The sequence below is a fragment of the Balaenoptera borealis genome (assembly GCF_965194805.1).
Source record: "Balaenoptera borealis genome assembly, chromosome: 19".
Lineage (NCBI taxonomy): Eukaryota > Metazoa > Chordata > Mammalia > Artiodactyla > Balaenopteridae > Balaenoptera > Balaenoptera borealis.
Window position 1 is genome coordinate 12,028,496 of NC_138878.1, and position 27,574 is coordinate 12,056,069.

The 27,574-nt window shown below is 38.8% G+C and overlaps 1 protein-coding gene and 1 pseudogene across 3 annotated transcripts in view; one reads left to right on the forward strand and one right to left on the reverse strand.

Annotated features, from left to right (window-relative positions):
• The window catches only part of GLG1 (golgi glycoprotein 1), a 154,109-nt gene that overhangs the window by 31,057 nt on the left and 95,478 nt on the right, over window positions 1-27,574 (forward strand). The gene's annotated exons all lie outside the window — the stretch shown is intronic.
• LOC309617541 (large ribosomal subunit protein eL36 pseudogene) lies at window positions 1,218-27,565 on the reverse strand (annotated as a pseudogene). The gene has a single exon. The product of its transcript is annotated as a large ribosomal subunit protein eL36 pseudogene (transcript).

The following is a 27,574-nucleotide window of genomic DNA, read 5'->3' on the forward strand; positions in this document are numbered from 1 at the left end:
GGCCAGCTGTCAGGTTTTGTTTGTCTGGAAATGTCTTTATTCTACCTTACTCTTAAAAGATATTTTTTGCTGGGTCTAGGTGTCAGTTATCTATTTCTGACTAACAAACCATCCCAAACTTAATGACTCAAAAACAACAACTATTTCCTCATGAATCTGTGGGTCAGCAGTTTGATCAGGGCTCAAGGGGATGGCTTGTCTCTGATCTACCTGGTGTCTCATTCATCTACTTGTAGTCGCTTGTCACGTCAGCTGGGAGCTGGACAGTCCAGATGACCTCACTTATATGTCTGGTGGTTTGGTAAGGTGAGAAAGGAACTGGGCAACATATCTCTCATATCTCTCAGCTGGCGAGGCTAAATGCCTTCATGTGGTAGCTGGGTTCAGAAAACAATATAGGGACTTCCCTGGTGGCGCAGTGGTTAAGAATCTGCCTGCCAACGCAGGGACATGGGTTCGAGCCCTGGGCCGGGAAGATCCCACATGCTGTGGAGCAACTAAGCCCGTGCGCCACAACTACTGAGCCTGCACTCTAAGCCCGCGAGCCACAACTACTGAGCCCAAATGCCACAACTACTGAAGCCTGCGCGCCTAGAGCCCGTGCTCCGCAAGAAGAGAAGCCACCGCAATGAGAAGCCCACACACCGCAACGAAGAGCGGCCCCTGCTTGCCGCAACTAGAGAAAGCCCACGTGCAGTAACGAAGACCCAGTGAGGCCAAAAATAAATAAATTTATTTAAAAAAAACAGCAGTGGCAAGCTCCAATGCACAAGTACTTTTCAAGCTTCTGTTGTCATATTTGCTAGTGTCTCATTGACCAGAGCAAGTCACATGGCCCAGCCCACATTCCAAAGGGTGGAGAAATTAGATTCCATCTCTTTATGGGTAGACGGACAATGTCACATTCAAAGGGATGTGCTTTAAGGAATGGGAGGGATTTGTGGCCTTAAAAAATCAATAACAGTGTAGAATTTTAGGTTGGAATATTTTTTCTTTCAGCACATTTTCTTTCCACTGCCTTTTGGCTTTCACTGTCACTGTTAACCAGTTAGTTAGTTCCTATGGCTTCTTTTCAGATTTTCTGTCTGTGTTCTCTTGATCACCATGATTTGTCTTGGTGTGAATTTCCTTTTGTTTCTCAACTTGAGCTTTATTGAGTTTCTTTTGATTTGGTGTCTTTCATTCTTTTTTTTTTTTTTTTTTTAATAGCTACTTTATTTATTTATTTATTTTATTTTTTTGACTGTGTTGGGTCTTCGGTTCGTGCGAGGGCTTTCTCTAGTTGCGGCAAGTGGGGGCCACTCTTCATCGCGGTGCGGGGACCGCTCTTCATCGCGGTGCGCGGGCCTTTCACTATCGCGGCCCCTCCCGTTGCGGGGCACAGGCTCCAGACGCGCAGGCTCAGCAGTTGTGGCTCACGGGCCTAGTTGCTCCGCGGCATGTGGGATCCTCCCAGACCAGGGCCCGAACCCGTGTCCCCTGGATTGCCAGGCAGATTCTCAACCACTGCGCCACCAGGGAAGCCCTGTCTTTCATTCTTTATGGAAAATTCTCAGCCATTATCTGCCTCCACCCCACTCTTTCTCTTCTTCTTGAACTTCAGTTAAGTTAGATTTCTTGCTATTTTTTCATGTTTATTTATCTTTTACTCTAAAGGTTTTATTATGCACAGAGAGGGGAGGGGGCTCAGTGCCTGACAGCTGCTTTCCTCTTGGCAGCCAGGACATCACTCAGGTCCTCTTGCCTCTTGGCGTGGATGTGTGTCCCCACTCTTTTCTTGATGAACTTTAGGGCCTGTGTGTCCTTGGAGAACTTGAGCATGTCCCAAATGCTCTGCTTGTATGAGGCAAAGCCTCATACTTCTCAGATCATGTCCCTTAGGGACTTGGTGTGCTTCGTGAGGCATCCGTGGCAGTGGCTGTGCCTCAGCTTGCGCATGTTCTTGGTCACTTTGTGGCCCTTGTTGAGGCCCATGGCCATGGGGTAGCACAGAGCCATGGCTTTGTTCCTTAATGGCTGCTGAGGCAGAGTCTTCATATTTATTAACTTTTCGTCTTCATGCTACATTCTGGATAATTTCTTTTTACTTTCCTTTCAGTATACTAATTTCCTCTACAGTTATACCCAGCTGCTTATTAACTCTTCTACTTTTTTAAAAAATTAAATTTACCATAGTTCATCATTTTTTCCTTTTTAAAAAAATTAAGGTATGATTTACATGTAGTAAAATTTGCTTTCTTTTTTTTTTTTTTTTTGGTTTGCAATCTACAAGTTTTTTTCTGTTTACGTTGTACTTTTTATTTATTTATAATTTATTTATTTATTTGGTTGTATTTATTTATTTGATTGTGTTGCGGCACGTGGCCTCCTTAGTTGTGGCATGTGAACTCTTAGTTGCGGCATGCATGTGGGATCTAGTTCCCTGACCAGGAATTGAACCCCGGCTCCCTGCGTTGGGAGCGCTGAGCCTTAACCACTGTGCCACCAGGGACGTCCGTGCAATCTACAAGTTTTAATATTCATTCCTTTTATCTGTAAATCTGTGCTTTTGCCAATAGCACACTCTTAATTACTATTGCTCTACTGCAAGTCTTAAAATCAGGTAGTATTCCAACTTTCTTTTACAAAATTGTTAGGGTCTTCCATTTCCAATCTGCTAGATCACTTTTTATATTTTCCTGTTCCCTAAAGATTTTGTCAAGTTTATTTCATTTCTTTAACTCTTGTACAAAAGGGTTCTATTGGACCCAATTTTAGTTTTTGAGTTTCTTTTTTGAAAAATAATATTTGTGAATATGGATATCTCGTGACACTTATTCTTTTTTAGAAGTCTTTCAGAGAACAAAGGGAATATTTACTTTGTATTTTACAATTATATAGATGCATTGTTTGTAACTCTTAAGATACCATTTTTGTAGTTAACGTTAAGCTTTCACAGAACACAGTTGAAAATTCAGAATTTTTCCGTTTCTGCTCATAATGGCAAAGAGAGGAACATTTTTAAAAAAATATTTATTTAGGCTGCGCCAGGTCTTAGTTGCAGCACATGGGATCTTCGTTGCAGCATGCAGGCTTCTTAGTTGCAGCATGCGGGCTTCTTAGTTGCAGCATGTGCACTCTTAGTTGCGGCATGCATGCGGGATCTAGTTTCCCGACCAGGGATCCAATCCGGGCCCCTGCATTGAGAGCGTGGAATTTTACCCACTGGACCTCCAGGGAAGTCCCAAAGAGAAGAACATTGACAGAAGAATATACTTCACAATTTTATGAGTTAGAAGATAAACGTAAAGAGACAAATAGCACTGTAGACACATGTATTTTGGTATGGTATCCACCAGCTATATGTGGCTAATGAGCACTTAAAAAGTGCATTTGAGGTGTGCTGTAAAATACACATGGGATTTCAAAGACTTGGAAAGAGAAAAGAAATTTAAACTTTCTCAATTTTTACATTGCTTACATGTTGAAATAACATTTTGGACATATTGGATTAAGTAAAGCATATTAAAATTAATTTCACCTATTTCCTTTTTTTTTTAATGTGGCTACTAGGAAAAATTGCATATGTTGCTTACATTGTATTTCTGTGGGACAGCAGTGGTCTATACTCTAATAGTATAGAAGCAACATTTCAGACTGAGTCTTTAGATGACAATATCCTAGGTAAACTTTCTGAAACTCAAAGTTCAACTGAGTGAACAAACTATTTCTAAGGATAAAAATGAAATATAGTATTCTCAGTTATTCAGCAAGAAGGTCTTTATCATGCAGTATTTTGTGACACGTATCTAGAACACCTTCTTTTGCTAGAAGAATGTGTGACAGTATTTGTACATCTTTTTTTTTAATATAAATTTATTTATTTATTCATTTATTTAATTTTTGGCTGCATTGGGTCTTCGCTGCTGCACGCAGGCTTTCTCTAGTTGCAGTGAGCGGAGGCTACTCTTTGTTGTGGGGCGCAGGCTTCTCATTGTGGTGGCTTCTCTTGTTGCAGAGCACAGGCTCTAGGCGCGCAGGCTTCAGTAGTTGTGGCTCGTGGGCTCTAGAGCACAGGTTCAGTAGTTGTGGCGCATGGGCTTAGTTCCTCCGCGACATGTGGGATCTTCCTGGACCAGGGCTTGAACCCATGTGCCCTGCATTGGCAGGCAGATTCTTAACCACTGCACCACCAGGGAAGTCCCTTACAACAGTTTTAGTTGTTTATAGTTTGAGAGTTGTTCCAAAAAATTTAACCCACCATTACCAGAAATGGATTACCGCATACGTATTTTTTAAAGCTTTTTTATGTATACCAGATTTAAGATACTATTGATTAAGCATTTTGCAAATGGAAAATATATGTGGAACTATAAAAATTAAATAGCTGGAAGTCACATTTTACAAGGGGGGACCTAAGAGTCATTAAAGTCAAGGGTAACATTCATTTCAGTTTAAACACACACACACACACACACACACACACACACACACACAACACAGATGAAACAAAATGTTTTTGTTATCTTTAGGGTTTTAAGTTAGTCAGATATGTTTGTGGCTGTAGGAAGTTGAGTGATACCAGTGTGGAAAATTCAGGCTTGATATAAAAAAAAAATGGTTACCAAAACACTGATTGATGGCGGTTATAGTGCCTGGATGACAAAAGGTCACTCACCTCATACTCATGAGTTGTGACATGCTTGGTGGAAATGTAAGGTTAAAACTTTTACAACAACCTTATTTTGAAAATAGCTTAATCCAGTGATCTAAATTTATTTTAGGATTCAGTTTTTTTTAGTGAGTCATTTTTCTAAGCTACCTTATATATATGCAGCAAAGCAGTTGTAATTTGACATTCTCTGGTCTAAATCTACAGGTGAGATGTAAAAGAATGTGATGTAATAATTTTGTTTCCTTCTACTAAAAACAAATTTTTCTTATTTTCTATTATATTTACATGCTCTGTAGCTAAGGAAATGACAGTTTTTCTTGACACTTAACAAGTGGCTTTGCTTGCCACTCCTCTTTAAGAATGTGGTTTATGGGAGTTCCCTGGTGGTCTGGTCTAGTGGTTAGGATTCGGCACTTTCACTGCTGTGGCCCGGGTTCAATTCCTAGTCGGGAAACTGAGATCCCATAAGTTGTGTGGCGCGGCCCAAAAAAAAAAAAGAATGTGGTTTATAGTGTCGTTCTGGACTACACAAGCTAGGAATTAAGGTATTTAAGTATTATAGGAAGATCAAATATTTTGGTAATTTGCAGTAGGCTGAGGCTGTGATTCTTGGGTCTTGAGGTTAGTGGTCTTAAATTAGACATGTCTTTTCTTGAACAGCAAAACAAATGTTTTATTTTTTAAATTATTTTGATATTTTATTTATTTATTTATTATTTTGGCTGCACCGCACGGCACGTGGGATCTTAGTTCCCCGACCAGGGATCGAACCCGAGCCTCCTGCATTGGAAGCACGTAGTCTTAACCACTGGACCTTCAGGGAAGTCTCAAAACAAATGCTTTAGAGCCGTGTGTCAGAGACATGGCAGAAGGTGAATCAAATTTGTGTTATGGTGAAGGGATGCTTAACAGCTGGTACTTTTGTCTCCACTCATATTGTATCTTATAGTTGACACAGGCAAAAGAAATAAGTTAATAAATGTAGTTGTGCTGTAAGGAATGATACTTTTGCCCCTTACGTGATTTGATAACTGTGTGCCTTGTAACATGCTCACACAGTAGTTAAGGTCAACACTGATGTTTGCATTTTGCATGATGAATTATGTCTAGGTTCATTGTCAGCTGAGAAAGTCACTGTAAAGTCAAACTGGAGTTATTCCAAACATTGAATAATTCAGAATGCTTTGAATTGCAAAATTGAGTGTGTTAATTTTTCCAGGCTATAAGATTTACGACATTTTTACATCAGTGATCTAGAACCATTGTTATGAAAACATAAGCAAGTTCTCTTCCACATTTGTCTTTCTGTTTAATATTTTTTGCTTTCTCTCTTGGCTCTTGCATTCTTGTAGTAGTTGTAGCAGCAATTACTACAAACCAACAGCAGCAAAACTCTATTTTTTGTTTTGTTTTGTCTGAGAAAACAAGCATGGTGACTTCTTTCCAAGGCTAATTACATGTTATCCATGGGCCTTCCAGAGAGGCAGGCATTTTATTTTTAATAGTTCCACAAAACTCCCATTTGGTTTGTTTTGCTGTAAGACTATCACTGAAATCCCCCTCCAGGATTTCAGTACACTATAGCTGCGGCCAGGGATGTGTTAATAGAATTTATATGATATTGAGCTGTAAATTTAGTAGTTTGCCATCTGCCCATTAAAAAACAAATGAGACTTCAAATAAGCAGGTTAAAATTTAGTAACTCTTCTAGGCCTTCTTGAAAATTGTGATTTAGAAGGCTGACAGATCCCATTGAGATTAGATAGATATAGGATATGAAAGTGTGGCTTGTTACTTTTGGAAGATGTAAGAGAGAAGTTGCTGTTAATGTGCTGTGGAAGTAAACAGGCCCATTTGCTAGAGAATAGAAAAATTAATGTCTTTAAATTACTTTGTTCCTTTTCCCCATATCTCCTTAAATTTGATCGGGTAACTTCATTGCATTTAACATATAGAGTACATAATCCTACTGAATTTCTTTGAAAGAAAAGGGACCTTTACTGTGTTGTCATTACAACTTTAAATAAACATGGGCTAGATTAAAGAGTGGCAAAATTATTCTGTTTCTTTCACCTTTGTTTTATCAGAGTGAGATTTAAGTATAAAGTGTATGTTCCTCACTATGTCAGGAGTTATGATTCTTTTGTAATAACAGGGAGTCCTATCCAAACTAGCTTAAGCTAAAAAGATAATTTACTTCATGTAACTGTAAAGATAAGGTATAACACTGGCTTTGGGCTTAGCTAAATACTGGGCTCATCCTCTTAGCTGCGTTCACTTCTGGGCAGGCTTCCTTCACAGCCTCCACCTGGTGGCTGGCAAGGTGGCCAAAGTAGCTCTTATCCCTACACCTCCATCTGTGCCCGCATTGTTTGCAAATATTTTATTGTTTATCATTGTCCAAGTTCCTGAACCACTTAAGAATATTTTGGGGAGTTTTATTTCTGAGTGACCCAAATCAAAAACAGTTCTGTGTCCTAGGAAACTAATGTTTTGAATTCACTTCTTTCATTAGAATAAAGAGATACTTGTCAGTTTGCTCATTTCACATTCTAAAGAGTTGGCATGGTAAACTTCACTGAAATCACCCTGAGCCAAGCTAGAGCTGAAGGAGATGTTCATAACACAGGTAACTGAACTTACTGGGCTCCTTCCACCAAAACACAGAACAGAGGAGGCAAATAGCACACGCACGCGCTCGCTAGCATGCACTCTCTCTCTGTCTCTTTTGATGAAAGGCAAGTCCAAGAGGCCAGTGCTCATGTTCCATAACCCAAATTGTAGATCCCAGCTGTTAGTCCTCAGCAATGACTTTGAGAACTTCATAGTAAAGTTTTGGTGTTTTGCTGATTTAAAGTTTTCAACCTCTATGCAATCATATTTCCCTATTTTAAAATATAATTTTAAACCTTTTCTAGTCAGAAATGTTGTGAGCATTCTATAAAAGCAAAAAAAAGTAAATGACATTTGGGTAACTTACACTTTATTTTCTCAACAAAAATGTGTCTCCTTTGTAACCCCCCCCACACACTTTTTTGCCACTGTTACCATTTTTTATTTCATACGTTAAATAGTTGGAAAAGCTATACCACATTATCTCCAGCTCATAGGTCAAGAGACAAGGTTGGATTCCTGTGGAATAGGCTATGTCATTTTAGTCAAGACGTTCTCCTATAAAAAATTCAAAACACCAGATCTGAAGAGACCATTGAGGAGTCTGAAAGATTTCCTTAGATTATTTTCCTGGGCAAGGACATTTTCCTTTTCTTAGCTTCTTCGTTAGTTGTAGTTTTGCAGCACCTTAAACATTTTCTCCTCTGACGTTTACACTCTTCCTGTATTATAAATACTTTTCATCCACACCTCAGCAATTTGTGTTGTTTGAAATAATTAACATTTAAATATTTCTATTGTTTCTTTAATTTTCTGCAAGCTGTTTTTATTTTCCTAGCACGGAGACTAAACTACGGTAAAGAAAAATTTTGTTGTATCTTCTACTTCCCCAACAGTTATTTATTATGTACTTTCTACATTCTAGGTACAAATCAGGGATACTCTTTCTGTCTCTCTGGAAATTTCTGTCTCATACAGTATGACTGTATGATATGTGAAAGGCAGATTGGAACAGAACAAGGCATGGAGGCCACAAAAAAAAAAAAAAAAAAAGACCTCAGAGATTGTCATCTAGAAAATGAGGATTTGGATTAAAGCAATGACAGAAAGAAAGGAGATTGACTAAATCTAATACTGAAAAAAGATGACTAAGGAGAGCTTGTTAAAGGACTAAGATAGGGGACTTACAGGAGAAAAAGGAATCAAAAGTAAACCCAACGTTCCATTGGGTATGTGGGCATTGCTTACTGGGGGAATGATGATGCCATGGTAGAAAAATAATTAAAAATAATTTATGTAGATACTTCCTCTTCCAAGAGGTAGAGCTGAACTCCCCATTCCCCTCTTGAGTATGGGCTGAACTCAGTGAATTGCTTCCAAGGAGTAGAATGTGGAAAGGTGGAAGGGAGTCATTTTACAGTGGAGAAAGCTGGCAAACACTCCCTTGGCCGGGTGATCAAAGTTGGCATCATCAGCATGTATGCCCTTCATATGATGTGTTGAGAATGGCAGTTCTTCCCCAAAACCTATATCCTATGAGAAAAACATCACACTAACCGAAGTTGAAGGACATTCTACAAAATACCTGACCAGGCTTCCTCAAAAACTGTCAGGTCATTAGAAACACTGACGCTAAGGAGATCAGACTAAATCCTGGATGGGAATAATGTTTGACCAAGTATCTGGGCACCTGTTAGCCCAGTCAAGTTGACACATAATCTTGTGTCACTGTCCAAAACTAAGAGAGGATGGAGGGTTAAAGAAGATAAAGGGTTAAGGAGGAGAGAGTTGTTTTTTAAACATCAAAAACAGCAGAAAGCCAAAAAATGGGATAGAGAAGATGACTCTTAATGATAAAAATCACATGAAGCAGGAAATCAGGAAATGTGGTCTGACTCCTCATTTAAAAAGTGAAAGGAAGACGCACAGTCAGTGACAGAATGGATAACAGAAGTAAGTTAAATTTTCATTTTACAGTTGACCTTTGAAGGTACAGATTTGAACTGCACAGGTCCACTCATATGCAGATGTTTTTTCAGTAAATACTACAGTACTGCATGATCAGAGGTTGGTTGAATTCGCAGATGTGGAACCACAGATACAGAGGCCAACTCTAAAGTTATCCTCGGATTTTTGACTGTGAGTAGGGTCTGCGCCCTTAACTCCCCCTAGTTGTTCAAGAGTCAACCTTATTTTATCTGCCCCTCTCTTGGGATATCCCTTTTCTTCTAACTACTCCAGTCCCAAAGTAGGGCCAAAGTAACTAACTTTGGGGGGGAAAACAAGTGTTCCCCCCACCCCCACCCCCCTGGCCCAAGAAAGAAAGCAGTTTCTTCACATCCACTAAAAATGTCTTCAGGTTCTCCAGTACTCAAATTTATGAATGTGTATCCATGGATACAAGGATAAAAGTCATATAGGTTAAAGTTAAACTTACATGTTATAAAGCAGGTGCTCGGCGAGTTAACAAATATTATAAAATCCTAACTTACTCTTAACCTTTTAGGTACAGTCTTCAATAATATAGTTCAAACATTTATGCACACTCTTTCATTTTATTATTCATCCTTTATAATTGAATTCATGGAAGACTGGCTCTAGGCCAGAAAGCAGTAAATTAAATTTGAAATGCTTCTTTCTGCTAGTATTTAGCACTTGCATTTTTCTTCCCTTTTTTTCCCTCTAAGCCCAATAAAATATTCTAATAATTTCACAATGATATGCCTTAAGAGGTGATACTGCCAAAGGTGAAATATTGCTGGGCAAGTAGTACCTCCACTCAGTAGCTTAAAAATTTGCCAGCTGGTAAACACAATATTTAAAATCAACATTTAAAATTCTCCTAGGTATGTAAGTATATAATGTATGAAAATCAGATTATGAAAGTTGAGAACCATCTGTAAATAAAAATGCAAATATTTTGAATTCTTAATTACCCAGAGTTTCATTGTTTTACTACTTTCTTTAGTGTGTGTCTAACATTTTAAAATGTTCTCCTGGGCTTTGATCTAGCAGTGTCTGCAAATTGTGTTCACCGTCACCCAATCACATGCTCTTAGAGTAGCCTATACTCCGTTGCTTCTTAGATCCTGCCTATTTTAGTACGTAAAACTCTCTATGATTAAAATTTCTCTCAATTGAGATTCTTACTGCTTTACTTCATCTAACTTACTATAAAATAAAATGGATAACTATCCAGTGAATAAATATCTCTAAAAATAAAATGAAACTCACAACTCAAATATTATGTAGTTATAGAAAAGTTTGTGATATTTGAGATAAGGATTTACAAATCTATTAAATCAGACCCTGGGTTCCTTCTAGTTTTGCTAACTATGCCAATTTTATGGGGGATTGAGGGAGAAATTGGTCAGTAGGAAAAGTATAGATTCACCCTACTGATTCAAGTGTGGAGGGTAAATCTTCCTCCTACTAAATTAATAAACTACTTCACTGTTCTGAACAGTGACAATCTGAATACATTTTCTTTATGAGAATACGATTAAGTTAATTAAAGACATATTATTAGGGTTGTTCTTATAAGTTGTTCTTATCTGCCTACATAATGTAAACAGCCTACATACAGTTAGACTGTTAGTTTTAGCTCTGTTTTTACCCCTTGGCTCCAGACTTTAGGTTATTTTCCATATAACCTGCCTAACAGGGTGCTCCATACAAAAATTGGTTAAATAAACGTGCTTGAGTTAGCCTCAAACAAAAACATACGTTTTGTGGAGAGAAGTCCATTTCTCCTAGTAAAAAAACTTTAAACTTTCTAGTAAAAGAACTTCTGGTATTTAAAACCAAGTTCTATAATGTGATAAAAATACTCAGTATTGTTGCCCGTTTCCATCATCTTGCTTTTCTCCTATAGGACTCTTTCACTTTCTTGTAGTAAAAGCAAAAGGGTATTTGTGTGTGTGTGTGTGTGTGATTTAGGAATTTAGAATTAACTCACCAGCTTATTATAATTGTCCTGTATGAATTAGTGACTGTTTTTTCCACAGAAATTGTTTCTATCCTAGGCTAATTGTTTCTGAGCCATTGCTCAACCTGTTTTCAGAATGGGAGCACATTTTATTAATAATTAGCTCGAGAAAAACATAATAAAGTTAATCTGTTGCTAAGTAAAACCATATGAAATTCCAAAGCAAAATACAAATATGAGTTTATGTGTTCCAGAGCGAGTTCCTTAGCATAAGTAAGTGATAGAAAGCCCAGGCATGATCCTAGTTCTTGCTGTACAAAAAGGAGCTAGCAGGAGACTTTCTTCTTTGCCATCTTCTGCAGTATGTGAAAATTCTGCCACTGCTGCACTATATTAAGAATCTGGTTGACACACTTTTAACAGTTATCTTGGTGTTATGCATGGTTATTTTATACAGAAATGTAAAAATAGTGGCAAATCATTCTTTGAAGAATAGAATCACATTTTAAGTGTATTGATGGAGTTAGTGATTTAAAGGAAATTTGTGCTAAGTTTTAAGTTTTTTGTTTTTGATCTGTATGGCAAGTCCCTTCGCAACATGAATAACTGACCTATTTTATGTTCCGTTGTCTGAAACAAAGCCACTAAACAAGACAAGATTATGATTTGGGGAATTTGGTGACCTGATTCAGTTTTCAAAGAAGGAAAAATTGTAATTTGTGAACTTTTAAACTACCATAGTGATCATTTGATCAGTATGTGAGAATAGTCCATTTAGTTAATATGTCCAAGCACAGCTATAACTGTTTTTTAAATTATTTTTTTCCATTTTACCACAAAATCTATAAAATAAACTGAAGGAAATTACATCTTTTTATATTAGCATCTCTTGGGTATAACATAGTTCTTTCCCTGACTAGTCATTTTCATCCTGATTTAATGATGTCCCATCTGACTTTCAGTGACCAACTGATATTTAACACTAATATATTCAGAAGAGTGTAGGAATCTCAACCCATTTATTGAAAAAATTCTGTCTTAAATATTTTCAAACAAAGTAGGGTTTAAATAAGTAATACTGAGGAATTGTACAAATTGGTTTTTATTCCCCAAGACTGTTTTTGTGAGCATAGTAATTCCCAAGTATCTCTTTAAAGATCATTTTGTGTTGTACCTGGTTCTTAAAGACTTATGTTACTGAGGTTTAGCATGGTTGTAAACTATGTTGCCATGGTTAAGAATGTTGGATGCGGGCTTCCCTGGTGGCACAGTGGTTGAGAGTCCGCCTGCCAATGCAGGGGGCACGGGTTCGAGCCCTGGTCCGGGAGGATCCCACATGCCGCGGAGCAACTACGCCTGTGCATCACAACTAGTGAGCCTGCGCTCTAGAGCCCGCGTGCCACAACTACTGAAGCCCGCACGCCTAGAGCCCGTGCTCGGCAACAAGAGAAGCCACCGCAATGACAAGCCTGCACACCACAACGAAGACTAGCCCCCACTCACTGCAACTAGAGAAAGCCCGCGTGCAGCAATGAAGACCCAACACAGCCAAAAATAAATAAATAAAATGAATAAACTTATTTAAAAATAAAAAATAAAAAGAAGAATGTTGGATGCATATGCTTTGGGTTGAAGGGTTTTTTTGGTTTGTTTTTTGTTTTTGCTGCGCCACATGGCTTGCGGGATCTTCGTTCCCCAACCAGGGATCTAACCTGGGCCCACAGCTGTGAAAGTGCAGAGTTTTAACCACCAGGGAATTCCCATGGTTGAGGATTTTTAATAATCCCATGATAAATCTAGATGGATAATTTGTATCTTTGTATATGTGAGTCCTGCTATTATCAGATGGCTACTTCTATAAAAGAGCTGTTTCTTATACCAAATTATGGAATTTGGATATACAGTGAAAACTCAGCTTTTAACAGCTACAAGAAGACCAAAATAATGGCAAAGTGTAATAAGAACTAGAATGGAAACTGCTATGGAGTCCGTATTTTAAAGAATGTTCCAGGGGATTCCTTGGCGGTCCAGTGGTTAGGACTCCGCGCTTCTACACTGGGCCAAAAAAAAAAAAAGAATGTTCCAGAAAATTGCCATTTGTCTAACTAACACTGTTAAGCTAGAATCTGTCAAAACAAATTTTGAGCAAAGATAAAACAAGGTCCTGTGACTCAACCATGGACTTAAGTACAAATTAAGAGGGAAGATTTCTCTTAAGAAAGGGAGAATGGAGAACTCTCCCTGAATCTTTGCCTTTTCTGAGGTGTGGCTGCAACGACACTGTAAAGGCAAACCCCACAGGAAACTGCTCACATTCTTCTGGCCCTTGTGCTCGAAGTGACCCGGCCTAGTTTTGATTTTTTTTTTTTTTAATTTATGTATGTATGTATGTATGTATGTATGTATGTATGGCTGTGTTGGGTCTTCGTTTCTGTGCGAGGGCTTTCTCCAGTTGTGGCAAGCGGGGGCCACTCTTCATTGCGATGCGTGGGCCTCTCACTATCGCGGCCTCTCTTGTTGCGGAGCACAGGCTCCAGATGCGCAGGCTCAGCAGTTGTGGCTCACGGGCCTAGTCGCTCCGCGGCATGTGGGATCTTCCTGGACCAGGGCTCGAACCCGTGTCCCCTGCGTTGGCAGGCGGACTCCCAACCACTGCGCCACCAGGGAAGCCCTGATATTTTTTTAAAGGCAGTTGTAGAGGAGACTGAGCGGTCCATCTCATACACACCACCACTGCACTTCCACACTGGAGAATTAGCAGTGTATTTACAAGAAACCAGGTTTCCCTCCTCATTTTTTTTTTTTCACACACACACACACACACACACACTGTATTTTATTTTTACAAGAGATAAATAAACTGACACCAAGCATTGTAACTGGATGACCACAACAAAAGCAACAATGATTGCAATTACCAAACACGAAACACACTCATACTATGTCATAATATTGACATTCAGTCCAGTAATCCTCCACTGTAACAGCTCCTTTACTTTGCAGTGAAAATTGATTTGTATATTTTTTGCCTCTGAGTTCTTGTGGGATTTTTTTTTTTTTTATTCAAACAGAAAGTCACAAAAATTATAATCATCCTCATCAGTTCACTCAGTCCCGTGTAATTAATTTTTTTTTCACCTCCTCATTTTTTAAGAGTGGTATAATAAAATATATATTTGATCTTTGTCTCCAGTTCCTGGCACAGAGCTCCGAAAACCCTTGGAATTTCCTGAGTAATAGGATTTGTTACTTCATAACACGCCCCTTTCATTACACTTGAGTTTATGCTAATGAAGTGATTTAAGACCCCTAGATAGCCTGAGAATGGGCCGGTCATCAGGAGTGATTAGAAGGTTGGAACGTTCAGTCCCACCCACCAGCCTCCAAGGATGGGGTGGGATGGCTCTCTGGAGACTGAGCGTTATATTATAAAAACTCAAACTAGAAGACCTGGGGAGCTTCTGTGTTGTCGAACAGATCAAGGTGTCAGGAGGTGACATGCCCTGTGTGGGCCTGAAGCTCGGTGGCGCCTTTCCTCACTTTGCCCTAGGCATCTCTTCCATTTGACTGTTCCTGAGTTGTATCTTTTATAATAAACTGGTAAATGTAAGTAAAATGTTTTCCTAAGTTCTGTGATTTTGTCTAGAGAGTTATTAAACTTGAGGAGGGGGTCATGGGGACCCTCAAATTTGTAACCAAGTCAGAAGAATTACAAGTGTCCTTGGGACCTGAGATTCACGACTGGCATCTGAAGTAAGGGCAGTCTTGTGAAACCGAGCCCTCAACTTGTGGGATCTGCCTTAACTCTGGGTAGTTAGTGTGACGATGAAAATTAATCAGTAGTCAGTATATGAAAGTAGTGGAAAATTTTATTTGAGCCAAATTTGAGGATTATAACTTGGGAAGAGCATCTCAGAAAGCCCCCAGAACTGTTCCTCCCATTGGAAGTCAAAACACAGTTACATAAGTCCTTTTAGATGAGGGCTATTCATTAGATGACGTATTATTGACAGTTTACACAATCCAGATCTAAGCATGGCCCTTACAAGATCAAGAAGGAATGTTATCTTTTAAGGAGTTGTCTTGTTGATTTTAGGAGAATGTTGCTCTTTGCTTAGCTTGAGCAGGTATTTCTTCTGATGGGGGAGGTTTGGTTGATGCATAAAGCAGCTACACAGTAGGCGGGGAGAGAGGAGGCCAGAGGGCAGAGAAAATTTTTTATGTTTAAATTTTTCTTGTCTTGCTATAGAATATGAATTTTATTTCACAGTGTCAGAACTAAATTGACACCCAGTTAACGTAGGAGAATCTGAGACCTGGTATCACAAAGAGTAAGCTCTGCTTGGGACTTCCCTGGTGGTCCACCTTCCAATGCAGGGGACGCAGGTTCGATCCCTGGTCGGGGAACTAAGATCCCACATGCCGTGGGGAAACTAAGTCCGTGTGCTGCAATAAAGACTCAGCGTAGCCAAAAAAAAAGCATAAGCTCTGCTTTGGTTTTGTGTTTTTTTGGTTTTTTGTTTTGTTTTGTTTTGTTAAAATTAATTAATTAATCAATTAATTATTTTGGCTGTGTCGGGTCTTCATTTCTGTGCGAGGGCTTTCTCTAGTTGCGGCAAGCGGGGGCCACTCTTCATCGCCGTGCGCGGGCCTCTCACTATCGCGGCCTCTCTTGTTGCGGAGCACAGGCTCCAGACGCGCAGGCTCAGTAGTTGTGGCTCACGGGCCTAGTTGCTCGGCGGCATGTGGGTTCTTACCAGACCAGGGCTCGAACCCGTGTCCCCTGCATTGGCAGGCAGATTCTCAACCACTGTGCCACGAGGGAAGCCCTCTGCTTTGTTTTTATGTGTTTAGTAGATTTTAACATTTGCAGTAAAAAATACATAAGAATAAATTTGCTCAAAGAAAGTGTCAACTGAAGAAAAATGCACAACCTGAAAATAGTAAGTTATGTTTTATTTCGGGACCTTGCTGAAAGATAGCTCTGAGGAACTGTTCCAAAGAGGTAAGGGAGGAGCTAGGATATATAGGAATTTTTGCTGAAAAAGAGTCATGTAGTTGAACATCAAAAGATTACTGCTAATCGCAAAAAAAAAACCCAGACATTTCAAGTTAATGATTTTATTGCTCTTCTGTGTATGGGAAGATGCTAGAGTCTGGGCTCGTTGAAATTATTTCTTAGATACGCATCTTAACTATTTAGGGCCAGTATCCTGTTTTTACTCCATCCTGAATTCCCCTTATAGCACACTGTGGCACTGTGGCACTGTGACGGGGTGGGGGCTGCAGTGGCTGGTGGCTTGGTGGTGGCCACATTTGCTGTTTACTGGAATGACGGGCAACATTGTTTGTTTACTGGAATGGCAGGCAACATTCTTTGTCCACAAAAGTAAAGATCCAACTTAACAGAAAGAGATAATATTCTTCCTAGATTTGGAAGACCTGCAGATCAGTTCAATGCAATCGCAATCAAAATCCCAGCAGGCTTTTGTGGGGGGCTAGGGAATAGAAACTGACAAGCTGAGTCTTGCATTTATATAGAAATGCAAGTGAGCTAGTATAGCTAAAACAGCTGAAAAAGAGTAAAATTGGATGACTTGCATTACTTGTATTTCAGCACTTATTATAAAGATTTACTATAAAGTAATCAAGACAGTATGGTAGGGCTTCCCTTGTGGCGCAGTGGTTAAGAATCCGCCTGCCAATGCAGGGGACACGGGTTCGAGCCCTGGTCCAGGAAGATCCCACATGCCGCGGATCAACTAAGCCCATGTGCCACAACTACTGAGCCTGTGCACCTAGAGCCCATGCTCTGCAACAAGAGAAGCCACCGCAATGAGAAGCCCGCGCACTGCAATGAAGAGTAGCCCCCGCTCGCCACAACTAGAGAAAGCCCGCACGCAGCAACGAAGACCCCAACACAGCCCCAAAAAAAAATTAAATAAAAAATTAAAAAAAAAAAAAGTATGGTATTGTCAGAAAGATAAACTTATAAACCTGGGGTTCACAAAATGGCTGTGTGTTTTGTAAGTAAAGTTTTAGTGAAACAAGGCTAAACCTATTTGTTTACGTATTCCCTAGGGCTGCTTTTGATCTAGTTACCAAATTGAGTATAACAGAGACAATATATGGCCCCCAAGCCTAAAATACTGTCTGTTCAGTAGTTCAGAATAGAAAGTTGATAAATAGGTCCACATATGCCTGATTGTTACCTGAAAACTGATTTCACCTCTTGGTGGGTGTTGAGCCAAAAGATACAACCAAGCCAAAGACTGGGAGAAGGAAGGATTTGTTACTTGCAACAAGTAAGGAGGAGAACACGGGAGATCTTTCCCAAAGCAGTGTCTCCCTGAATAGCAAAACTGGGGAAGTTTTAAGCTAAGGGTACATGCATATTCATGAAGGGGCTTGAACAGAGGAGAATTCAGCATAGAACTGAGGCAGAGGTTGAGTCCAAGCTTTAGCTGATTAAAATCATGAGGGTCAGAAAAGGTCAACGTTATAATTCCTTAGGTTCTGGCCAGTCTGGGGTTCTTAGCATGTAGTTGCCATTCTCCACCTGGATGGGACCTTAGTTCCTGTTGAACAGCTCAAAGATATGTATCAGATTGTCATTTATATCCCTTAAGAAGGAACTAGGACTCTGTTTTATTGCTGAACTATTGTTTCTTTCTTTTTTTTAATATTTCTTTATTTGGTTGTGCCGGGTCTTAGTTGTGGCAGGTAGGCTCCTTAGTTGCGGCTCGTGGGCTCCTTAGTTGCCGCACGTGGGCTCCTTAGTTGTGGCATGCAAACTCTTAGTTTCGATATGCATGTGGGATCTAGTTCCCTGTCGAGGGATGGAACCCAGGCCCCCTGCATTGGGAGTGCACAGTCTTAACCACTACGCCACCAAGGAAGTCCCTGAACTATTGTTTCTTGACTGCTTTTCCTCTGTTCCTGCATTCCTTTGTTCACTTAGGATCATTAATTGCTGAGACCTGTTAAGGGCAAGCATTGTGGCCTGGCTTAGATTACAAAATGGCTTAGGCCTAAAATGGCTTCTTTTATGTCAGAAAAGGCTGTATCTGGTTCTTTTCCTCCGGGGATCCTATACCCTATCTGCCTACATGATCAAATGATTTTCAACAAAGATGCCAATCAAAAAGGAAAGGATAGTTATTCAAGCACAGTTTGTTGAGGAATCTGTTGTGTTTATAAGGGAAAAAAATTAACTTCAGCCTTACATCACACCTTCACAAAAAATAACTTGAAATGGATCATAGATATAAATTTAAAAGCTTGTTAAACAAAATTGGACTGAGTAAAAATGTAAAGATCTTACTGGCCTTATTCAGTGATTCATGAATAGGGCAGCATCCCATCTAGCAAATAGAAAGGAGCTCTGAAGAGCTATACAAAATGGGTGGCTTTTATAGGTGAAAGGGGACAGAAAAAGGAAATTTCTAGCAAAGAGTGTGTTGTTTCAGGCAAGGTCACCTTCCTTTGGGGGACAGAAGGGGTCTCGGGCAGATTACCTCACTAGTGCTGACCAGTAATTAATCAGATTGACTGGTTAAAGGTTACATTCCTGGTAAAGACTGAAACTGCAGTTAGGTTAGGTATTAAGTCTTGATTTGCTGATGTGGGGCCATTTTGGGCCTGCTCTCTCTTTTTTTTTTACAAGCTAAAAATAAAAATTCTAGAAGAAGATACAGAATATTCATCAGCTCGGAGTAGGCAAAGATTTCTTAAGACATAAAAGCACTAACTATAAAAAGAAAAAATGGATAAATTTGATAACATAAAAATTAAAATTTCTGCTCTTTAAAAAGCACCATCGGGACTTCCCTGGTGGTGCAGTGGTTAGGAATCCACCTGCCAATGAAGGGGACACGGGTTTGAGCCCTGGTCCGGGAAGATCCCACATGCCGCGGAGCAACTAAGCCCGTGCGCCACAACTACTGAGCCTGCTCTCTAGAGCCTGCGAGGCACAGCTGCTGAGCCTGTGTGCTGCAACTACTGAAGCCCATGCGCCTAGAGCCCATACTCTGCAACAAGAGAAGCCACTGTAATGAGAAGCCCACGCATCGCAATGAAGAGTAGCCCCTGCTCGCCGCAATTAGAGAAAGCCTGTGCGCAGCAGCAAGACCCAACACAGCCAAAAATAAATAAAATTGAAAAAAATAAAAATAAAAAAAATAAAAAGCACTATCAGAAAACGAAATGGCAACCACAGACTAGGAGAAAATACTTGTAAAACATATATCCATCATATGACGTGTCTAGAATAAATCAAGAAGTCTTAAAATTCAATAATAGTAAACTCAATTTTTAAAAATAAAAAGATTTGAACAATGCTTTACAAAAAAGTGATGTTAGTGGCCACTTATCACTTGGAAAAACTCTGTATATCATTAGTCATCAAGGAAGTGCAAATTAAAACCATGAGATACCACTTACTATCCACTAGAATGGCTAAAATTAAAAACATGAGCAATTGTTGGCAAAGAGGTGGAGCAACTAGAACTCTCATGCATTGCTAGTGGGGTGGGTTCTAATTTGGTGTAACCACTTTGGAAAACTGTTTGAATTAAAAAAAATTTTTTTTTTATCGAGGTACAGTTGATTTACAATATTATATTAGTTTCAGGTGTACAACATAGTGATTCACAATTTATGTAGATTATACTCCATTTAAAATTATTATAAAATATTGGCTGTATCCCCTGAGCTGTACAATATATCCCTGTAGCTTATTTATTTTATACATAGTAGCAAATTTTCTTATATTTCAACATACACTTAACATATCCAGAAATTCCAGCCTTAGATATTTACCCAAAGTATACCTCGAAGTTTATTTTTAAAAAGAATTTTATTAAAAAATAATAAATAGGGAATTCCCTGGCAGTCCAGTGGTTAGGACTCTGCACTTTCACTGCCGTCAGCCTGGGTTCAATCTCTGGTCGGGGAACTAAGATCCTGCAAGCCACATGGCACAGCCAAAAAAATAAAAAATAAAGAAAAAGAAAAATAATAAATAAACAGCATCTCTTTTGCAAAAGTAATTTGATCACGTCTATCCCCTGATTAAACTCTTTTAACACTTTCTCATTACATTTCAAGTAAAATCCAAATTCTTTCCTGACTTCTTTTTGAATGTATTTTCTGCCACTTTACTTTTCACTGGGCTTTGTCCATACCTGCACTCCTTAGTTGCTAAAACATGCCAGACTCTTTCCAGTATGATGTTCCTTCTGCCTAGAATACTCTCCATCCACCCCCACCTTCCCCACCCACTTGTTCATAGCTACATCCTCTCTGTTTAGATCTAGGCTTAAATGACATCTCCACAGAGAAATTTTTCCTGCCCTCCTTACCTAAAGTAAAAATTTCCACTGTTATTCTTTATTCCCCAGTTTCTTTCACGACAAAATTTGCCATTATGTTAGTTGTCTGCCTATTTTTTCATTGTTTATCTCATCCTCTCACATGAAAGCTCCACAAGGGAGTGCCCTTGTCTGTCTTGTACAGCACTGTGTCTCCATCACCTACCTCAGAGTTACCTGGGCTTTGTGAAGGAGTGAACATTGTTCCCTAAGCCTGAAATCTCTCTTCCTTCTCATCTATTGTAATTCCCCCCTCATCTTTCAAGGCCCAGCTCAAATGACAGCTATTCTTCAAAGTCTTCTTCCACTCCTTGTTTAATTCCTTAGTGTATAAGTTAGTGTTTGTACTACACTAAAATGTTTTCAAAACTGGTGAAGGGAGACTTCCCTGGTGGTGCAGTGGTTAAGACTCAGCGCTCCCAATGCTGCTGAGGCATTGGGGACCTCAGGGGTCCTGGGTTCGATCCCTGGTCAGGGAAGTAGATCCCACATGCATGCCACAACTAAGAGTTCTCATGCCACAATTAAGGAGCCTGCCTGCTGCAACTAAGGAGCTAGCGAGCCACAACTAAGGAGCCTGCCTGCCACAACTAAGACCTGGCACAACCAAATGAATGAATGAATGAATGAATGAGTAAATTAAAAAATATTAAAAAAAAAAAACTGGTAAAGGAACTTAGAACCAAAGCAGAGGTTGAACACTGGCTTAAGCAAAAGGACCTATAACTTAACGGAGTTCATATCTTCCAAGTCAAGACATTTGAAGGAAAAGACGGTGATCTTTGGTGGAAAATATAGTCTATTTTCCACTCCTCCAAACTAGGTCATAGCAGTGTCTTAAACTATACACACTTCAAACTTCTTTGGTTAAAACTTAACTCCTCAGGAGGATAGGTATAGGACTGGTAAGAAAAGAAAAACTGGAAAGGTGTTTGCCATTTTCTTTTAGTTGTAATTAACTTCCTGTTCTAGGCTAGCTTCTGTTGTGCCTACTTGGACGAATGGGTAAAATTTTTAAGAGCCTGCAGGTGAAAAAAAGTAGTTTTAAAAAGATGCCTTCCCCTTCTTCCTCCTCCTTTCTCTCCCCAGTAATTCTCCTGGTACATGATTTACCTCATTCATTTGAAATTAGCCTTTGCTATGACACCTGAAGGTGAGCCCCTATGCCCCCGAACACACACACGTGCACACAAATCAACGAACTGACACTTTAAAGTTGTATTTTCTTTTATTAAAAAAAAAAAAAAGATACAGCATTTGAAGGGATGAGAAGATACAATTCTGTAAAACCCTAAAAGCATTTCTCAGATAATCCTGTCATAGTCCTCTGATTAATTTATAACTTCTAGGCATTAATATTCTCAAGAAGTTACAACAGCCAGTATGACAGAATAAACCAAAGTTGCTAGATTGCTTTTCAGCCGTTGTGATCTGTATTTGGCATACTTTGTCTTTCTCATATCGAAAGTCCAAGTACTGTTATTACTTAAGTGGTTCTTAAACTCGAGCATGCATCAAATCACTTTGAAGCCTGGTTACAACATAGATTCAGTAGGTCCAAGAATTTGCAGATGCTGATATTGATGTACTTCGAGAATCACAGTAGCTTATATCAATATTCCTACATATTTGGGTTGCCCAGACAAAAGCCCTCTTTAGGTGAATGTTATTTGAGTTTACGATTCACCTTAATCTAGATAATTTGTGTTTATTGTTGTTCAAGGAATTGAATGGGCAGGAAAGTGGAGTTCTCATAATTTTAGATTTAACCTAGTCCTTAAAATTTTTCTTGCCTTATGTAAGGCAGTTCATAAAACCTATCTTGTCATCTCAGGCCAAACTAAAAGCTATTTTTATTACGTATAATTAACCTAATTCTCAGAAAAGGAGCAGGCGTGGGGGAATGGCCAGCATTGAAACAAGTGTGGAAGCTCTCAAAAATTGCTTTTCTGAAATTAATGTTACCAGCCTCAATATAGCATTTGAAGTTGTTGTTTTTAGAATCTTGAACCTAGTTACTCAAATCTAGGGCTGAGTTTGTAAGGGTTAAATAGTTTGTCTGTGGATTCAACATGAATATTTCCAAGGTTGTCCTAACTTCAAGCATTAGATCAGCTTATTTGAGAAGTTGGAGGTGTGTTACTGTGCAAAAACTTGGAGAAGTAGTTAGAGAGAAATATAGAATCCATCCCATTGGTGAACCGTCTTTCAGCTTCTCACATCTACTGCCCTTGTTTGATGTTATCACAGCATAGTATTCCAAAAGCTGTTACTATACATAGCATCTTTATGTTTATAGTATAACTATGGAGAAGTTTTGTTTAAATCTTTAAAAAATTTTTTTTTCAAAGAATTGTTGCCAAGCTTATTCCCCATCTTTTGACTTTTGTTTGAATCTTTGTCTTATTTCGAAGGCTGAGAGCTGTTACCCAATTGAGCCTTGAATTATAAAAGTCCAATATTTTTGAAATTGTAAAATTAAAAAATATTTTTTAATTAAAAGATTCTTATGTTTTAAATTTTGGACTTATCACGTCTTATGGACCAAAATAGCACATTCAGTTTTTGGCAGCTTCTGTCCTGCCCATGCCAATAAAAGCAGCACCATATGGTGTGACTGCTGTCCCACTAGGAAACCCACACCCTGTGGAGACGTTGCCTGCCATGAAGCAGAGCCGCTGCTCCCCATATGCTTATCTTTTTAAGCCAACATATTGACCAGGATATATTAAGATTCCAGGACATCCTATCAGTTGAGTCTTGTAGCCCTCTTTCCTACCAGTTTTAACATTTGACCACATTATGAAAATACATACTCAAAACTTTATGGAATCTCCTACCCAGCCTCAGAAAGAAGCTTTTGAATGACTACTGCAAGAAACGAAAATATGTACCTTTTAGAATACAGTCAGTAAGTGTTTTAGTGCTCCTTAACTGCTAGTACTCCTCCACAGCTATCTCCTCTCTCGCTCACCCCCCTCCCCTGACCAAACACCCAGAAGGAAAAGGGTTTGCAAATATTAATCTTAGGTGTTGGTGTAAGTGTAGGAAGATGGGCTGAAAGTTGTAGTTCTCTGTGATGGAAAGAGTTTAGAATGTGACAGAACGAGGGAATAATTGCTGTTCTACTCACTTCTGTGTATTTTGTCCTTTGTTGAATAGGTGTACAGTGTTTTCCAAATAACCACCCTCTGCTGCCTGTTCTTTGTCTTTTTTATGCTGGAGCAGCCATTTAGTTCATTGTAACCTTCATCCAAACATTTCTCTACCTTATAAAATTACTGTTAAGGCTTTCCAGTATAAAATTATCTAATTCTTCTGAAAATAAAGGCACACAGCAAAGTTTTGTTCATCATATAGATTATGTCTGTAGTTTTCAATAACTTTATTTAGTTATTCTTGAAACATATATTATTGAGCATTTACTGTGTTAATTGTATTGGGCAATGTGTATATGGAATAGACAAAATTCCACCCTCCAGAAACAGATAAGCAGGTTATAATACAGTATAATGCTTTACTGAAAAGATATACAGTATACTATGGTTGTATCTTGAGGCAGCTCCTGAAATTAAAATTTCTAAAGACTCAAAGGAAAATATAAAACTTTGGTGTTACAGCGAAGTGCTTATAAATGTTATTGCCTGGTCTGTCAAAAAAGTGCTTAAAGCTCAGAGAAATTTATAAGGCTGGTTCAAGCTAAGTGACAAATAACTGAAAAATATCTCTAAATATTTTACAATATTTCTAAAATTTGAACATCTAATAGTCATGTGCGATTTTTCAATGTTAAAATTTTGGGAAATTATATTTTTAATTTGAGTATGGTGAAATGTTTTGTTAGTAATGCATATGCCTTATATTTAAATTTCTAGAATAAGAATCTACAGGTATTTTACATTTTGAGGTGTTACTAGATAGGAACGTGGTTTAAATCAGTGTTTTTCAGCAGGAATACCTTTGGCATTTTGGAGGAATCATTTCTCCTTGTGTAGTACTGTCCTATACATTGAAGGACATTTAGTATACTCAGCCTCTTTTTATATTTTTTATATTCATATAAAAAGTTGAATGCCTTCTTACAACTGTTTGACCCAATAACATTGAGGCTGCTTTTATTACGTATAAGTGAAGACCAGTATGTATTTCTGATTTACTGTTTTTAAAAGCAGTAAATGACAGTTAAAACATTGCCCTCTAAATGCTACTGTTTCTCCCCCTCCCAGGTTGGTGTGATAAAGAAAAATATCCCTTCACATTTCCAAATGCACCTTGTTGGGAGTTGACCATCTCCTTATTACATAATACTTTCGCTTTCTGTACATGTGTACAAAATTTTACTTTCTGAACTTAAGAGAGTTGCCCTGAACTTTAATAAATAAGACATCTCTCTTTCTTTTTAAAATTAGAATACATGCTTAGATATGTATGGGAAGGGTTTCCAGCTGGCTTGGTGCAGGAGCGTATAATTTTGTTTACTGTAAAGCTCAGCAAACATTTTCTCACACTAGGGACAGTAGCCACATCACAATGTGGAAGATGCAATACTCAACCTGATCTTTTTTTTAACAGCTTTATTGAAGTGTATTTTACATATCACAGAATCCACTCATTTCAAGTTTACATTAATTTTTAGCAACTTTACTGAATGGTGTAATCATCACCATAAATCAGTTTTAGAACATTTTTATCACCCCAGAAATATGTCTCGTGCCCATTTACAGTTAATCCCCATTCATTCCTTTACCTAGACTCTACTAACCTACTTTATGTCTCAAAATCTGCATTTTGGGACATTTTATATAAATGGAATCATCAGCATGTGACCATTACCTTCTTAAAACATTTCTCTGTGGCTTCCCTATCAGACTGTTGTTTTTCACTCACCTCCTCAGTCAAGGGCTTGAATGTTCTATCAAGGGTTCTGTTCTTGCTCAGCCTAGGTGATTTCATTCTGACCTAAATGTGATGATTACCCTATCTCTATCACTAGCCTAAATCTCTTTCCTGAGCTCCAGACACATATTGCCAACTACACCTGCAGGGTATGTCCACAGGCACCTCAGTCTCAACATCTGTGAAACTGAGCTCAGTACCTGCTAATACAAGCCTGCTGGGCCTGAATTTCACTTTTCAGGGAAGGTACCACCTTCCACTTTGTTCCCCAACTTGTAAAGTAGGGCAGCCATCATCCTTCATTCTTCTTTCCCTCACTTCCACATCCAATAAGTTACAACTCTGAAATTACCCTTTAAATACCATACACACTGAATACAGTCAACCTGAGTTTAGGTAGTATAAGTATGCCATGTGGTTTGGGTCAAGAATCTGTAGAGATTCTAAGCAAGATCAGGCCTTAACAGGAAGTGTAGTAAATTTTCACCCATTTTAAGTTTTGAGATTCACAAGAATAAACTGAGCACACTTAGTAACAAGGTATCTTTAAGAAGTTTCAGAATTCTTTAATTTTATTATAATTTTATTTTAATTTTTCTTTAAGTTTTTTTAAATAAAAGTTACACATAATTTAAAGAATCAATGGATTCTACAGTGTTTCTTTTTTCTTTTTTCCTAAATAAATAAATAAATTTATTTATTTATTTATTTTTGGCTGCGTTGGGTCTTTATTGCTGTGCGCGGGCTTTCTCTAGTTGCTGCGAGTGGGGGCTATTCTTCTTTGCGGTCCACGGGCTTCTCATTGCGGTGGCTTCTCTTGTTGTGGAGCATGGGCTTCAGTAGTTGTGGATCGCAGGCTCTAGAGTGCAGGCTCAGTAGTAGTGGTGCAAGGGCTTAGTTGCTCTGTGGCATGTGGGATCTTCCCCCACCAGGGATCGAACCCGTGTCCCCTGCATTGTCAGGCGGATTCTTAACCACTGCACCACCGGGGAAGTCCCCTCTTTTTTAGAAAAAAAAAAAAAATTTATTTATTTATTTATGCTGCACCCGGTCTTAGTTGTGGCACATGGGATCTTCCTTGCCATGTGTGGGCTTTTCGTTGCTGCATGTGGGCTCCTTAGTTGCAGCATGTGGCCTCCTTAGTTGCAGCATGCAGGCTCCTTAGTTGCAGCATGTGGGATCTTTAGTTGTGGCACACGGGATCTTTAGTTGCAGCATGCGGGATCTAGTTCCCTGACCAGGGATCAAACCCAGGCCCACTGCATTGGGAGTGCATAGTCTTAGCCACTGGACCACCAGGGAAGTCCCTACAATGTTTCTTAAGGCATGTAGCAATCTGTATTTCCCCTTATAATTTTTTTTTAAATTAAGGCTAAAACAGAGATTGTTTTGGCTTTTACCTCCCCACTCCCAGATACTCTAAGTAAAGTTTTCCATTTTCTATAGAACAGAAGAATAATTTACAGTTTTCTCACAAAACACAATTGGTACTCGCATAACAAATTGAATGTCTGTTTGCAGTGGTTTGACACAATTAAGTAGAGGCAGTTTCCTGTTCAGTCAGTAAATAAAAGAGTAATGTTTTATAGCTTTACAAAAGAGTAAAGTTCCTTTCTATTTTATTTAGCAGCAAATTTTAGTTGGATAAAGAGCATTTTAAATTTTATGTAAAACATTTGTTGACTTAGATTTTCAGGGTCCTCATCACAAAGACTGAGTGGACTTTGTGAAGAACATAGTGGAACACGGGATAGAATTAGAAATGAATTGTTAGACTTCAGTAGAAGCTAGCAAGAATGTCTTTTCTAAGCAACTGTTAAGAAGCTAAGGAAAGGGGTTTTTCTTTCCATATAGGAGATGGCTTTCCCATTACTTCCTCTTCCCTTTTGAATTATTTTTGTTTGTTGTCCTAGGGAGATAATCATTTTTTGCTCTTAGTTCTGTCTCTCTCTGTCTCTCCTCCAGATCTAATCCATTGGTGTTTATTCATATGAAATTTTTTCCTTAGTCATTTCTAAAAGCTTCACCTGAAGGATGAGCAGTTTCTCCTGAGGGAATTGGATTTAAATGAATAAGGGTGATGAATTCCTTTAAAGGTGCGCAGAGGAAAAC